Raw genomic sequence first — 6943 nt, forward strand, 5'->3', positions numbered from 1 at the left:
TCAAAAAAAACACGTTAAGCTGTCCTGTTGTAAGGCAGGTGTTATGGTTGGGAGAGGGAAGTATATTTGTCTTGTTACATATATGTTATTTTATTCTGCTCAAGAATTTCAATGAAAGAAATGATATACCCTGTTAGCTCACATGCATGTGTATTTAGAAAAGAGAAAGAATAAAGCTGTGTATCAAAGATAAGATATTGTGAAAGTTAATTGAGTTATCCTCCCTTGCTTCTTCCTAACAGAGTTATCTTTCCTTGCTTCTTCATATTGGAGTTATTAATCATTAAATATAATGTAATTTAGAAGTTGATGAGAAAAAAAAACTATTCAAGTATTTTTATTTATTGAAACTAAAACAGTTCTTGAAGTCTTCATATAAAGACTTAGACTCATTAATAGTTAAATATTAATTAGCTAACCATAATCACTGATAAACAGTACATGTAAAATGATTTTTGTATAAATACCAGATGGTGTACTTTTATTGTATGAAGGATGCAAATTCGGAAGTTGGAACAGAAGTGTTGAGATATTGTTATATTGCTGTTCTCTTTTTAGTTTTTTTTGTTTAAATGCCCACAGGGAGAGTTTCTGTCTGCCCCTGGGGATGGGGAATTGGAGTTATTTTTATTAAGAGACAATGTCAGTAAGCATTGAGCTTCGCATGGAAAGTGAAAATTTTAAAAATCATTTAAAACCGTACTAAGTCATCAAAGGAGAAGCAAATAACAAATTTTGAGTGATATTTTTTTTTGCTTGATTTCCATGACAACAAAACAAATGTTTTTGTTCCATATTGTTTATTGGTGAACAAAATCCTTGAAAAATAGGGATCTAAATATACAAAATGGGCCACTTTAGAGTTAAAAATATACCTTTTCAATAGTTTACCTAAAAAGACAGTCATTTGTATAATATAATTTGGATGGAATTATTATTCAATGAAATGACATCATAGTTGCTATGACAACCAGAAGAAGATATGTTTTACTATATACAGTATTGTCATAAAACAAATACATTTTAAACCCTTTTTTAAAAAAAAAAGCAACGACCTCTGCAAAAAAAAAATTATATCAGCATAATGACAATTGTCAATATTATGTACGTAAGCAATAAATTTGGGTAGTTGGTTTTCCTAATTCTTTTGGCAGAATGATGAATATTTGCAATTTTCCACCATTTTTATTTCAGTTGGCCCTCTACATAGCCTATAAAAATTATGTATGCAAAAGTAAATATAAACTAAACATTCAATATGACTTGATTGTTAAGTTTTTTACTTTTTAATGCTTTTTCTTTGTGCTTTAGGTCCATAGCAACGCAATTTTGTCCATAGCAACACCTTTTTGACACATCAAGTCATTAATTTATTTACGTTTATTTAACTGCATGTATGTAGATTACTTTTATATTATTTTTTTTTAAATATTATGAGAAGAACATTTTATTATCATATTTTTCTTTTTATTCAATTAAATAATTTCCATAGCAACATAATTGTAACCATAGCAACACATTTTTTGACACAGAAATCAGACCTAGAATATGTTTTTAATGACTGTACGTATCTATATTTGATATTTTAAAAACATCATTATTTAATTCTTTCCAATCACTTCCATTCTCTTTAGTTTTTCTAAATCATGTCCATAGCAACATTATGTTCTCCCTAGCAACACATTTTTGCCATACAAATCAGACTCGAGATAGATTTTATAAGCCTTCACACACTTTATGTGTTACAATAATGAAATGTTTAAATTTTAAAACTCATAAAAACTTTACCAAAATAATAAAAAACACATTATGAAAAGGATTTGTGTGGTAACACTTATCTGTGTGTGTGTATATATATAAAGAGAGAGAGAGAGAGAGAGAGAGAGAGAGAGAGGACACACTATGACGGAGATACAAACTTTATAATTTTGATAAATTTAATCAGTGTTTTTAACAGATAATTACCATTATACATAACTGTAATTTTTCAATTGTTTGAATTTGTTTTCTTGTTAAGCAAAATTAACAGCAGAATATACTCTACCTTACTAATTTAATAGAAATGCAATTTTAACCATACGAATTTTTTTAAGGTTAAGTTTTGACTTGGTTACATAAAAGTTATTTAAATATTTCTTGCTTCTAACAGAAGGACATCATACATGTATATAAAAATTGTTCATTGCCTGAATTTGTTTTTCCTAATTTTTTTTTAACAAAATTATCACCCCCGTTTATGACATCTACAATGACTAAGCTCAACAGTTCAAAGGGAAGAGTTTCAGTTGAAAATATACATGATGCGTTCACATAGCACACAAACAATACTACATTTTACAAGCGGCCCATGGTTCTTATCGGTCACCTGAGTACCTGCAGTGTGGCTCTTTCAATGTATATTCATGTGCATTATAATTATAGGGCTATAATGAAATCATTTTTATTATTCCGGGATAGTTTAATCCAATAAACTTTCAAAATTCTAAAAAAAATTATTAAAACGTCATAGCATAACATACAGTGACATAATTGAACAAATCTTAAGAACAAAAAAATTGGGCAAAAATTACACCACCCTATCATTTACATAATCCTTAGAGCCCTGTCCTTACAAGAAAACTCCTGATCCAGGGGCCATGAAATTCATAACTTTGAAAGAGGCATTCTTCCTTATCATAACTATATACTTATTTCATCGGATAAATACCCAGGAGCATAGGAGAAGATTTTCAAAGAACTACTGCATTTAGAGCCCCACCAGAACACCTCACCCAGTGCCATGAACTTCCCAATTTTGGAAGAGGCACTCTTCCTCATCATAAATATATACCTGGTATGTACTTTAGTACATATTTTAACTTTGGTTTAAATTGGTTCAGTGATTTCAAAAAAGAAGCTAAAAATGTTCAAAAGTCTACAACTAATGTACAACGAATGATGACAGACAAATACAGATAGCAATAGGTTACCTGAGTGACTCGGGTGGCCTAAAGTAGTGAATTAGAAGTTCAAATAAAATGCTAAAGTGGCCAAGCTTCTAAAATTGTCCAAATCATTTTCAGCTTCTAGGTCCTTTTCTCCAACCATCTGATCACAACAGGAATCCTCCTCCTTTTTAAGTCCAATCTGCAGAAATAGCTGGGAACTTGATTTCCTGAAAGGAACTCATCAATTCTGAAAATGCGCTTTCTTTCTGCATTTCTCACTCTTCTCATCTCTGAGGCTACATCTTCTGGGTCAAGTTTATGACCACTGCTTTCTACAACCTCAAACTTTCAAGAAAGATTTTTGAGATTCAGTGAATCACTTAAACTCGCATTTTGACTTCAAAGCCCATCCTTTGTGAAGAACTTCAGCAGAACCAACTGGATATGTGTCTACTTCATTTTCCCCTTGTGTATTCTCCTTATCTGATTCCATCGTTTTTACAAGATGTTTTCTACAATTGGAACACACTCCTGTAAAAGTCGAAAAACTATTACAGTAAATGATGGAGATATCATCTAACAAATTCAAACAAGAGGCCCAGAAGCCACATCACTAATCTGAGCAACAATAGCTCATCAAATTAACTTCATGGTATCAGAACCAAAATATCTAAAATAACAATTAAGAGTATACCTTGTTTAAAAAAATCTTAAAAAATTTACTGCACATATTCCTATGTTAAAAATCAAATCCCTTTTTAAAAGACTTTTCAAAAGATTTTTTCTACTTATATTCCTTGGTTAAAACTGACCCAGTGATTCTGGAGAGAAGTCAAAAATGCAAAAAGTTTACAGATAGATGGAAAGACAGACAGACATTTGGATGTAATCAGAAAGTAATCAGAAATGCTCACTGGAGCTTTCAGCTCAGGTGAGATAATAAAAAGCAAATCAATTATTTGATTACTTACGTTTAATTTTGTGTAACTGTTTGAAGAGCCAACATGGCTGAAAGCGCTCGCAGTAAAGAATTTATTTAATTTGGACTGTAACATGAGTCATTACAAAAACTCAGTGGTCCGAAGACTGCGGCCAGAAATTTTTTTATTCCTGCCAGTGAAAATAAAAAATTGACAAGTATGATGGACTTCTAAATATTTTAAAAGCCAAATGTCTAAAACAATTTGTAATCAATTTTGAATGTTACACATATGGATATATGAGGGCAAGTAAATTTTTTGCAGGCCAATATATTTTGACAGACTACTGGTCCTAGGCTTTATTTATCAACAGAGAGAGAGAGAGAGAGAGAGAGAGAGAGAGAGAGAGAGAGAGAGAGAGAGTATAGAAATAAAGATTCTGTGTTTTTAATCTCAATGCCATAATAACCAAAATAATTGACAAACCTGAAGCAATTCTAATAAGACAATCATAATACTTCTTCAGGAAGAATGACTGCTCTTTTGTTATGGTTCCATTTGAATTGCTCTTGCTTTGATGATTACATGTCCATCCAAGGGAACAAATCCTACTTGACCTCCATCCAACACCAAGAACATATCTAAATAAGATGTTAAAACTCATTTGTAAATGTGTTTATCATTACTTGACTAATTTTTTTTCACAAATGCCCACTGCATGGTCAAGTTACGATGCAATCAAAAGTTTTTACACATACTTTTGATATAATCAATCTGGCAGGCATATTTTTTTAAATTCTACATTCCCAGGTATGTCTACTAATGCTTAATTTTTGTTCCACTGACAGTTTTACAATTGTCACTCAATATAAAAAAATATGGTCAAAATCTTAAAATTTACTTTGCAATTTCTTATTTCACGTTTTTTGACTTAGTATGAATCTGAAGACTTAATGCTGGTAAATTAAGTTTCTTGTGTATGCCAAACTTTTTGATGATCTGAAAGAATCTACCTCTATCTGCATTGTAATGATTGATTCACAGTAATGCACAGATATATCTTACAACATCAATATTAAAGAAGAGAAAGATAAGAGAGATGGTTACATAAGGAAATGCCCTTAGATAAATTCACAAGTACAAATAATTATGTCCACTTCAGTCAATTTATACCTGTACTTATTTTTCCTGATTCAAAACATTAAAAACAAAACAAAGCAAACAACATATGAATTTGTCATTTGCAAGCATTGTCAAACTGAAGGCACAGTTACTACAATTAAACTAGATGCTTTGAGATAGAGAGAAAATGATAGAGAGAAAATTCTAATTCACTATTAAGCAAAGGAAATTTCTATGGGTCATTTTTTCTGTTTTCAGAGATTTACAAGCAACTCTTTTAAAAACTAATCACATGTTCTTATTGATAAAGGTGTTTAATTTAAATTCTGCAAGTCTTTGAATTTAATTGTCTGATATTCATAACCATATTATGAAACATGATACATTCGTAAGACATGTCACATACATATACCTGTGTTTTGGACAGATGGTAAGTATTTCATCATCTTCACTGAAGAAACCTCCCCTTATTTTCAATAATTCTGATTCTGATTTTATGCTCCTACAAATTGAAAACTGTCGGAGGTTGCATCTATGGAAAGATTACATCATGTCATAGAAATAATATGTCTTGACCAGGTCTTTTTGTATATCCACAGGTATCATTCGGTGTGAAAAAGCTAAGCTACAGACAAACTTATTTCCATCTAAAAGAGAACAAGATATCTTATTAATATAAAAGCTTGTTACTGAACTGATATTGAGCATTCATGTATTTCCAAAACAAACATACATGTACTACATCTGAGAATCTAACTATGATAGTGTAATCTTATCATCATGGAGGCTTGATTTGGAATTAAAAATTGAAAATTAAAATTGCCCATTAAAAGAGAATGTATAATAAACATTCTGTCTTTTTAAATGTTTAGTGGGGGGGGGGGGGGGGGGGGGGGAAGAGAGAGATAGGGGTGGGGGTTATGTATTTTTCATATAAATTTGCATTAATTTATGAATGCTTTACATTATTACTGGTAACTTATTTGAAATCCATCCAACATACTGACAAAAATACACATATTTTCAAAAGATGCTGTTATTTCTCTGACAATTAAAACAATTAAGACAAAGTTCATGAGTCATTCCAATTCTTTCTAAAAATCTATGTAAAATTGGTAAAGAGTGTATATTTATTTAATTGAAATAATTCTAAATTCATCACATATGTTGACGGAACAACACTTACATTTACAAGTTGAATCAGATGTCATTCCTCTGCAATTTTAAACAAACATCAAGCAACCACAACTCCCTGTAAAATCAATCAAAAAGTCAAATTTTTTATCCGTTTATGAAGCAATATAGATGTTTTACATTAAATATTTTTGGCATAGATCAGACATATTTATAAAATATCACCTACCATTACAAGTTGCTGTAAGTCCTCTGCAAATTCAAGCAGACTACAACCAACTGAGCAGACAACATGTTTGGTTTCCACTTCCTGTTAGTTTACTTGAACCTCCGCCGCAGAAGAGTTCCATAAAGGGGGGTAATATTACATGTTCAAAATCAAAGTTTGGTTACTTTGCTTTTAATGTTATTTCTTTTATACACATTGACTACCGTTTTTCACTGATAAATCCTATAAACCAATGTAAGAATTTTTTATCTAATATAGAATCAAAACAAATTCAGGTTACTTTTCAGAGAAATTAATTTTTAAAAATACTTTAAATTTTACAATGAAAAATGTTAAAAAAGCAATTTGGGAAATAATACTTTGACATTCTGATTTCCAAATAAATGCAAAATTTAGTGTTATCAATTTTTTTTAAATTTAACAAAATTTTATGTTGATATGCATTGTTATTTTCACAAATTTGATGATTTGTTGGTATTTTAGTGTTTTTGTCTATTTTTGGTTGTTGCCATGGAAACAATGACCATGTGGCCAAAAATACCACATTTCTAAAATACCACTTAACTATATTAATCAACATAATATCTAGGAAAAATTTTTTTTTACACTTT

General features: G+C 30.4%; 1 pseudogene; it reads right to left on the bottom strand.

Annotated features, from left to right (window-relative positions):
* Positions 1 to 1866: 1866 nt before the first annotated feature.
* Positions 1867 to 6514, bottom strand: LOC128189356 (uncharacterized; annotated as a pseudogene).
* Between the last annotated feature and the right edge of the window lie 429 nt (positions 6515 to 6943).

This window comes from Crassostrea angulata, chromosome 6 (assembly GCF_025612915.1).
Source record: "Crassostrea angulata isolate pt1a10 chromosome 6, ASM2561291v2, whole genome shotgun sequence".
NCBI lineage: Eukaryota > Metazoa > Mollusca > Bivalvia > Ostreida > Ostreidae > Magallana > Magallana angulata.